This window comes from Dasypus novemcinctus, chromosome X, assembly GCF_030445035.2.
Source record: "Dasypus novemcinctus isolate mDasNov1 chromosome X, mDasNov1.1.hap2, whole genome shotgun sequence".
NCBI lineage: Eukaryota > Metazoa > Chordata > Mammalia > Cingulata > Dasypodidae > Dasypus > Dasypus novemcinctus.
In genome coordinates this window covers 127801167-127811792 of record NC_080704.1, presented here as the reverse complement: position 1 = coordinate 127811792, position 10626 = coordinate 127801167, and the positions used below count along the sequence as shown (strand labels likewise).

The 10626-nt window shown below is 41.2% G+C and overlaps 1 pseudogene; it reads left to right on the top strand.

Moving 5' to 3' along the window:
* The first annotated feature begins 4793 nt into the window (after window positions 1–4793).
* Window positions 4794–7031, top strand: LOC101429819 (solute carrier family 41 member 2-like; annotated as a pseudogene).
* Window positions 7032–10626: the final 3595 nt, after the last annotated feature.

The window sequence follows — 10626 nt, the reverse complement described above, 5'->3', positions numbered from 1 at the left end:
AAGAGACAAATATCATTTACAATAGTCAATAATAAAAACCAAATACCTAGGAATAAATTTAACTAAAGATGTAAAAAACTTATACACAGAGAACTACACAACACTGTTCAAGGAAATCAAAGAAGACCTAAGTAAATGAAAGAATATTCCCTGTTCATGGATAGGAAGACTAAATATTTTTAAGATGTCTATCCTAACAAAACTGGTGTACAGATTCAATTCAATCCCAATAAAAATCAACACAGCATTCTTCAATCAACTAGAAAAACTAGCTATGAAATATATTTGGAAAGGTAAGAGGCCTCCAATAGCCAAAGACATATTGAAAAAGAAAAACAAGATTGGAGGACTCACACTATCTGACTTCAAAACATACTACAAAGCTATAGTAGTGAAAACAGCATGGTATTGGCAAAAGGAGAGATACATTGACCAGTGGAACTGAATTGAGATTTCCGATGTAGATCCTCATATATATAGTCATATAATATTTGATAAAGCCACCAAACCCTCTCAAATGGGAGAGAATGGCCTATTCAACAAATGGTGCCTGGAGAACTGGATATCCATATGTAAAAGAATGAAGGAGGATTAACAACTCACACCTTATACAAAAGTCAACTGAAGATGGATCAAAGACCTAAATATAAGAGCCAAGACCATAAAGACTTTGGAAAGCAGTGTAGGGAAGCATCTATAGGACCTTGTAATAGGAAACAGCTTCCTGAACTTCATGCCAAAAGCATGAGCAGCAAAAGAACAAATAGATAAATGGGACTTCTTCAAAATTAAAGCCTTCTGAACCTCAAAGGAGTTTGTCAAGAAAGTGAGAAGAGAGCCTACACAATGGGAGAAAATATTTGGTAACCATATATCTGATAGAAGATTTATAACCTGCATATATAAAGAACTCCTATATCTCAAAAATAAAAAGACAAACAACCCATTTAAAAAATGGGAAAAAGATTTAAACAGCCACTTCTCCAAAGAAAAAATCAAATGGCTAAAAAGCACATGAAAAAATGCTACAAATTTCTAGCTATCGGGGAAATGCAAATCAAGACTACAATGAGATACCATCATACACCCATAAGATTGGCAGCTATGAAAAAAACAAAAGACTACAAATGCTGGAGAGGATGTGGAGGAATGGGAACACTCATCCACTGCTGATGGGAATGCAGAAGGATCCCAACCATTCTGGAGGACAGTTTGGTGGTTTCTCAAAAAACTAGCTATAGATTTGCCATATGACCCAGCAATTCCACTGCTGGGTATATACTCAGTAGAACTGAAAACCAGGACACAAACCGATATATGCACACACATGTTCATAGCAGCATTGTTCACTATTGCCAAAAGTTGAAATCAACCCAAATGCCCATTAGCAGATGAATGGATCAATAAAATGTGGTATATTCATACAATGGAATACTACTCAGCTTTACGAATGAATACACTACAAACACATGTGATAACATGGATGAATCTTGAGAACCTTACGTTGAGTGAAGCAACCCAGGCATTGAAGGACAAATACTACATGACCTCTCTGATATGAAATAAGTAAACCAAGCTGCCTCAGAGAGCTAGAGACTGGATGATAGGCTTAAAGGAAATTGGGGAGTAGAGGAAGGATGTAAGCTGACATCTACATGGGTGAAATCTATGATAAGCTGGAGGTAAGTATTTGTACAAGGAAGGGATAAAATGGAGGCATAAGGATACCTTTGGGTGGGGCATTGTGAGCTTGAGGGGGGCTAGGGATGGGAGGATGTGTAATATTGCCCAAGAAATTGGGGGGAGGGTAGGGTAACATATGAACATAGGAGATTGTTAGGTATTTGGTTGAAAGTATAATGCTGAGCAAAATTTTTCATAAATATAATAAGGAAGGCTACCTGTTTAAGATGATTAAAGGGGGTAATCTGATGGGGCAGGCTTCTAGGGAGTGTGAGTGCTCATTTTGCCATACTGGGTTATATCACTAGGTAGAGACCCATATGATGAGAGTGAAGGTATGCTCACATCCTGGGGAGGACTGATGTTCTCAAATAGAGGGAATTGTACCTCTCAAGAGAAATGGTGGCTCCCAATGCATTAGGGCAGTCGAGCTTGTCAAGCCCTCAACATTGTTGCAAGTATCTCTGAACATGGCTCTTCAAGCAATGAAGATTGAATGTCACTGTGGGCCCTGAAGGGAGGGGGAAAGAGGTATTGATTTTTCTAAATTAATATGTATTTTAAACTCATCACTATATTCCATTTTACTATTAATGGGACCTGGCAATATATTTGACTTTATTTTTGGAGAAGTTTTGGATCATAGAGTGGTTCAACAATGGCAGTGGTGGAATTCTGGAGTGGGATGTTATTGACAGGGGACAGATGGTTGGCAGGGTGTTCTCCAGGGCATATATCCAGGGTACATAAAAATGTCTGGATATTTTCATAGTGGTTACAATTAAAAATAACAACTGAGGGAGTGCTGAGTTCCTAGCCAGTGGAGTCTATCACAGTCCCTAAAGGAACAGCAACAATCCCCCAAGTGCAATAGCAAAGACCAAAAAAGAAGGAAGGTCCAACAATGAGCCCTTGATGCTAATGACTATGCTTGTAAGCCTGTGCACCTGAAATAACAACAAGGTCTAGAGCTGCAGGGTGCCTAAGAGTTACCTCCTGAGAGCCTCCGTTTTGCTCAAATGTGGCCAGTCTCGAAGCCAAACTCAGCATATAAATGTGCTGCCTTCCTCCTAGCATGGGACATGACTTCCGGGTATGAGCCTCCCTGGTGCCAAGGGATTACTACCAACTACCAGCTGATGATGTAACTAGAAAATGGCCTTGAATAAAAGGGACAACTCAGACCAGCAGAAAGTCGCAGTCTACATATAATACCAGGAGTTAAAAGTGCTTTTTGACCTGAATCACAGGGGGAAATGGAAAGGACAAATGAGTTTATATGGCTATGAGTCTCCAACATGAGCTGGGAGGTTATCAGAGGGGTTGCCCTTGTGCACACCTGAGCAGAGTCCCAGAGGCAGATAAAGTAGATACAACCTCAGGTATTGGTTCTTCTGAGGGCTACAGAGACTCACAGGTCCTATGGTCATAGCAGATGGAGTTCAGTGCATGTCAGTTGGCCCTACTTCAGAGTTTGTATTTCTGTGTGATGGAGCTGAACTTAGCTGTGATCTTTGTCCACAAGCCTCTCCTGTTACTTTTACCGGATCTGTAGTTGGTGTTGGGGTTTAGTGTATACCCAGGGGACCTGAATCTCTGGACTGACCATGTGATAGCCAGGCCCTGAGCCTCAACAGACTTGCAACTCCTACACTCTGGTGTATTGGACTTACCCCACTCAGATAACATGGAGGTGAAGAAGGTCAACCACCATACCAGGGAGCCAAGAGTGCCTACAACTGAAAGCAGAATTGTATCCAGCATCCATGTGGAATCTAAGCCCCCTCTTGATATAGATGTGGAGTGGACACAACCATTCTAAGGTCCACAGGATGGAGGAATAGAGTATGGATTAGAGTGGACTTACCGATATTCTATTCATGAACTATTGTGATTAGTAATCGAAGAAAATTTGGCATTGGTGTGGAGAAAGTGGCCATGGTGGCTGCTGGGGGTAGGGTGTGTGAGGAAGTGATGTGATGTAGGGGGGATTTGGGAAGTTGGAGTTGTCCTGGGTGGTGCTGCAGGGACAGTTACCAGACACTGTATGTCCTCCCATGACCCACTGGGTGGACTGTGGGAGAGTGTGGGCCATGGTGTGGACCATTGGAAATGAGGTGCAGCAGTGCTCAGAGATGTGTTCATGAAGTGCAATGAATGTCCCATGATGATGGAGGAGGTTGTTGTTATGGGGGGAGGAGTGGGGTGAGGGGGGTGAGGGGTGTTTGGGGACCTCATATTTTTTTTAATGCAACATTAAAAAATATAAATAAGGACAAAAAAAAAGGTCTTATTTAAAATGGGTTCACACCCACAGGAATGTATTAGATCAATAACATGTTTTCTGGGGTATATGTGGCTTCAAACCATCACAGAAATCAATAAAGTGTGGACATAAAAATGTCTATTGGAAATGGCCATATGCAGGTCATTGGTTGCCTCAGCAAAGGCTATTTCAGTACAGTGATGAGATCTGTTCATTTTGTTCTGAGGTGAGGAAGTAGAGATAGTAAGTCTTGATTAGTATTTATGATATTTTGCTGAGAAAGGAAGAGGAAAGGAAGTAGCTAGGAGTGTGTACAAAGTGAAGGAAGGATATTTTAAGGGTGAGAAAGACATGTGCAGATATATAGGTAGAAGAGAAGGGATCAGTAGAGTGGGAGAAGTTGAAAGTAAAAGGCCCTGAGGGAGAAGGGAGGGATTGAAATGAGAGCATTGGAGGAGCAGATGTGAGGGTGGAGCTCTAAACAAGGGGAAGGATATAACGTCTTCTGAGCAAAAGAAAGAATGGATGGGTACTGTTACAGGGAAAGCTTGCGGAGTGAAAGGAAGCTGAGTAGGTCTGTGTGGGGCTGTGAAGGTGTGAGGAGGCACTGGAGCAGGAAAGAGTGGACCCCTGCCTGGCTGCCACTGCCACCATCGCTTGGGGTCTAGATCCAAGACCTACTGCGGAAATATTAAGTATCATTTATTAGTGGAAAAATTATTATTTTCCCCCAAATGAAGTCAATGTTTTAATTTAAAACCAATGTTTACGTGGTTCTGATTCATCAGCTATGGATCATGAAGCTTGAAATCAAAGGAGTACAGGGTCTTTTTATGATGACATTATGACTTCGAGTAAAGGAAGACCTATTACTAATAAAATAAGTGATGGTCCAAGTGATGGAGGAGGCTTTGTAGCTTGGACTTTAAAAATTTAAATACACAATACAATCTGATAAATTTTTAAACTTACTGTTGAGTATGGGTCCTGTTATTTACCAGAAAAATCGGGAAGACAGGCTCACACACACACACACACAAACCCAAAACAGACAGCATTTGTCAAGACAGACTATCAACTGCTGCACAGAATTTTAATAATAGGTCTGAACAACACATGGCGTAACACAGTTTTTCAGAGCAGTCTTTTCATGGCAATAATGGGCAAGCACCATGGAGCTGTAGCCAAAAGTATGATGATTATGGCTGCGGACTTGGCCCAGTGGTTAGGGCATCCCTTTACCACATGGGAGGTCCGCAGTTCAAACCCCAGGCCTCCTTGACCCGTGTGGAGCTGGCACATGCACAGTGCTGATGCGCGCAAGGAGTGTCCTGCCACGCAGGGGTGTCCCCCGCATAGGGGAGCCCCACGCACAAGGAGTGCACCCAGTAAGGAGAGCCGCCCAGCGGGAAAGAAAAGTGCAGCCTGCCCAGGAATGGCGCTGCCCACATGGAGAGCTGACACAAGATGACGCAACAAAAAGAAACACAGATTCCCATGCTGTTGACAACAACAGAAGTGGACAAAGAAGACACAGCAAATAGACACAGAGAACAGACAACTGGAGTCGGGGGGGAAGGGGAGAGAAATAAATGAATGATGAATAAATAAATAAATTTTTAAAAAAAGTATGATGATTATGCCAAGTATAAAATTACTGTGATGGAATGGAGACTTCTAAAATTACTACCATGTTACTAGATGAAGACATTTTTAATGGTGTTGATGAAGATGCCATTGTCGAGGCAAACCAAAAATTACCAAAGGAATCCAGTGGTGTCATAGTATTGCAAATACCTGTGCCATTTTTTGTTTGCTGTTTTTGCTTGCTGATTTTGGAACACTTTCATTCAGCTGGTATGGTTTTGGATATAGTATAGCACAGCACTAGGAGGTGTTCGAGAAACCAGCAAAACTTTTCATTTTAGTTCTTGTATTTCTTGGTCTCAAAGGGAATTTGGAAATGACATTGGCATCCAGATTATCCATTGCAATAAATATTGGGAAGATGGATTCACCCATTGAAAAGTGGAATCTAGGAATCGGCAACTTGACCTTAAAGTAGGTTCAGGCAATGGCAGTTGGTTTTCTAGCAGCTGTGATGGCAATTACATTGGGTTGGATTCTCAAAGGAAAATACTATCTTGATCATTCTATACTTTTGTGCTCTAGCAGTATGGCAACTGCCTTCATTGCATCTCTTTTGCAAGGTATACTAGTGGCTGGGGTTATTATTGGCTCAAAGAAGACTGGTATAAATCCTGATAATGTTGCTACATCCATTACTGTTAGTTTTGGTGACCTTATAACTCTTGCCATTTTAGCTTGGATAAGTCAGGGTTTGTACTCCTGTCTTGAGATCTATTACTACATTTCTCAATTAGTTGGTATCTTTTTCTTGGTTCTGACTCCTATCTGGATTATAATAGGTGCCAAGCACCCAGCCAGAAGCATAGTTCTTCACTCCAGATGGAGTCTGTCATAACAGCTATGGAGGTCTTATTCTGAACACAACTGTATGTGACCCAAACATGGTTGGGATTGTTGTTTACATGCCAGTGATTAATGGTATTGGTGGTAATTTGGTGGCCATTCAGGCTAGCAGGATTTCTAACTACTTCCATTTACATATCATTCCAGGAGAATTGCCTGATGAACCCAAAGGTTGGTACTACCCATTTAGAACATTTTTTGGTCCAGGAGAAATAATAAGCCTGCCCATGTTCTATAGCATTTATTTATTTATTTATATTATTTTATTAAAATTTTTTTTCTACTGCTTTTAGAGATTTCTGGACATTTAATTTTCCTGTACACTATTCATTTAATGGAATGTGGTCATACATCTTTAACTGTAATCCTCATAGTAGTAAACTCATTTGCTCCTGTGTTACAGATGTTTGCCTTGTTATGGACTGCTGACTGGATGCTCCATCACTTCTGGAGGAAAGGAAAGGGTGCAGATAATTTCTCCATCCCCTATCTAACAGCATTGGGTGACCTCCTCTGGACAGTTTTGATAGCCTTAAGTTTTCATTTTCTTTGGCTCATTGGAGATTGAGATGGAGATGGTGGAGACTAATAAATTCTACAAAGTACTCTCAAATAATCAAGAAGAAAATTATAAGACAACCATTTATGGCTCTTTTTAAAAAATCTCAAATCATTAGTTTGATTTTTGCCAGGGTAGTTTTCATTTGACCCTGATTCAATGAAATTTCCTTAACATTTTAAAAGGAATTTGTGTTGAAACCAGAATGAAAAATATTTTTACTGATTTTCATAGAATAAATGATAGTTTGACATTGACATAGATACAAGCTCATGCTTTGAATTTATATAGGAAAGAATATGGGATGTTTATAATGGATAATTTTGAAACCACATACATACCAGAAATGTACTTCATTACTGTTTAACTTGTAAGGAAAGTTATAGGAAACAAAGCATACTATTAAATGAAAGAGCACCCCCCCCCCCAAAAAAAAAACATATTGACTAGAGGTAGCAAGAGCCCAGCTAAGGTTTAAAATAATGAGTATACAGTAACTCCAATTCTTTCAGTGGTACAGTTTTCTCCAGCTGTATTTAGCTGTTCAGCTATAGGGTTAGAGAAGACTGGTAATTGAATTGATTCAGATTCAGGAGTGGGGATGGTTTTGATATTCAAAGTAGGACAGTGGAAAGAAGACGGAGCAAGAGGGTTGAGAATGCTAGCAAGAGAATATTGTGATTGACCCTGGGTCCAGACTGTGTAGGGAAAAAGTGAGATTAGTGGGGGCTTACTAACTGAGAGAAGATGGAGGGATTTTGAAATTGAAGAGCAGATTTATTGGAGAGCCTGTAGGATAGGAGCTGTGGTCAGAATGGTATACTGGCTTGAAGACATCAAAGGTGGAGTATTTCCCAAATGTGGAGTGGGTTGCTGAAATGGAGTGGAGGTGAAAGTTATTGGCTCTGTGAGGTCATGGTGGTATATTGATAAACCTTGTGGATTTGGAAATCATCCAGGATGGTAGTGGGACTAGAGGTGGATAGTGAATCAGATTGTGAAACAGATGCCAGAATCCTCAACAAACAGAGTGGTCCTGGAGTTGGGTACATGACAGGAGCAAGGGTAGGGTACAGTTAGTGATTTTCAAAGGAGGATTTTTTTCATGAGTGTGAAAGAGTCAGATCAGAGGTCAGAAAACTACCCACAGATGAAATCTGGTCTTATTACCTGTCTTTGTAAATAGTTGTATTATAACACAGCCCTGCCCATTTGTATATATATCATCTAGGGCTACTTTCATGATACAACAGTAGAGTCGTAGTTGTGAAAGAGACATTATGATCCACAAAACCTAAAATATTAACTATCTCATTCCTTAAAGAAAAACTTTGCTACTCCCTCGTTCAGAAAATATAGTGGGCTCCTGATACTAATGACTATGCTTGTAAGCCTATACGCCTGCAATAAGAACAAGGCCTAGAGCAGCATTGTGCCTGGGAGTTTCCTCCTGACAGCCTTCATGTTACTCAAATGTGGCCAGTCTCAAAGCCAAACTCAGCATGTAGATGCAGTGCATTCCCCCCAGCGTGGGACATGACACCTGGGGATGAGCCTCCCTGGCACCGAGGGATCACTACCACATACCAGCTGAAGATGCAACTAGAAAATGACCTTGAATTAAAGGTTCAATGTGGATCAGCAGAATATCCCTGTCTACATATAATAACGTGACTTTAAAATGCTGTTTGACCTAATGTAAGGGGGAAATGGAAAGTAGAAATGAGTTTATATGGCTACAAGTCTCTAAAAAAGAGTCTGGAGGTTGTCAGAAGGATTGCCCTTATGCACACCTGAGCAGAGTCTCAGAGACAGATAAAGTAGACACAACCCCAGGTATTGGTTCTTTTGAGGGCTAAAGAGACCCACAGGTTCTATGGTCATGGCAGATGGGGTTCACTGCCATGGCAGATGGCCCTTCTTTGGAGCTGGTGTTTCTGCATGATGGAACTGGACTCAGATGGGATCTCTTTTCACAAGACTTTCATGCTACTTTACTGGAATTGTAGTTGGTGTTGGGGTTTAAGATATATCTTGGGGATTTGAATCTCTGGACTGACAATATGATAGCCACGCCCTGAGCCTCAACAGACTTCAGCTCCTACACTCTGATTTATTGGACTTACCCCACTCAGCTAACATGGAGTTGAAGAAGGTCAACCACCACACCATGGAGCTTAGAGTGCCTACAACTGAAAGCAGGAGGATTGCATCCAGTATCCATGTGGAATCTAAGCCCCCACTTGACATAGATGTGCAATGGACACAACCAATCCAATGTCCACAGAGAAAATGTGGCATTGGTGTGGTAAAAGTGGCCATGGTGGCTGCTGGGTGCGGGGAATGGGAGAAAGAGAGGAGATGGGGAGGCGTTTTTGGGACTTGGAGTTGTCTTGGGTGGTGCTTCATGGACAACTATGGGACATTGTAGATTCCCCCAGGGCCCACTGGATGGAACGTGGGAGAGTGTGGGCTATGATGTGGACCATTGACTATGGGGTGTAGCGATGCCCAGAGATGTACTTACCAGGTGCAATGGATGTGTCATGATGTTTGGAGAGAGTGTTGCTATGGGGGGAGTAGGGGGTGGGGGCGGTGGGGTTGAATGGGACCTCATATTTTTTTAATGTAATATTTTTTTAAAAAAATGAATAAAAAATTAAAAAAAAAAAGAAAATATAGTGGGGTTGCGGTTTAAGGAGAATGGTGACACACTTCTGTAACTCTCATCCCAGCCCAGTGGGATGATAAACTGTGGAAGAAAAACAGCCTTGAAATGACCATAAGGGATGTGGTGTTGTAGGGACAATGAGTATTCAGGGAAGAAACGGCAGACTTAGGAGTGGACTTAGTTAACTATAGAATAAAAGTTCCAGACAGATTAATGGCAATGTTGGGAGTGAAAGGAGCAATAAGAATTGGGTAGAAGAAGGGAAGTAGAGAGAAGTGAGATTGAGAAAATTGTTGGACTGTTGATATCCAGTCAGAGTTTGCAATTTGGGTGGTACCCAAGGATTACAGGCACAGAAAGGCAAAGAGAAATTTACCCAAGGATCTCATTTGGGTTAGGCAGAGCTACTTCCAGATTGCCTCTAGTTGAGCAAGGAATTCCAGTTTCAAAAGGGTAGATGTCCATGTCAGCGTGGCTTTCAATGCAGACCTGGGCCTCTAAGTTTCTTCTTTTGGCAGTGTGAGAAAAATGTCAGCCCGTACTTTTTGAATATAGAATATGATCCTATTTCCCCCTATTGGAATATTAATGGGTTTTACTTTCTGTCAGTGGAGTCTCAAAGATTGTAAATCCACTTTATTGCTTCCTAGCTAAGGGGGTGTGCATGCTGGTAATTCTTGTCTGAAGGCAGTACATTTTTAAAAATGTATCTAGAATGCATCCTTAGAACAGAGTCATTTCCTTCGTTCTTATCTATTTTTTAAAAAAGATTTATTTATTTATTTAATTAATTTCTCTGCCCTTCCCACCCTCCCACCAGGTTGTCTGCTCTTTGTGTCCATTTGCTGTGTGTTCTTCTGTGTTCACTTGTATTCTTGTCAGCAGTACCAGGAATCTGTGTCTCTTTGTTGCATCATCTTGCTGCGTTAGCTCTCCGTGTGTGTGGTGCCACTC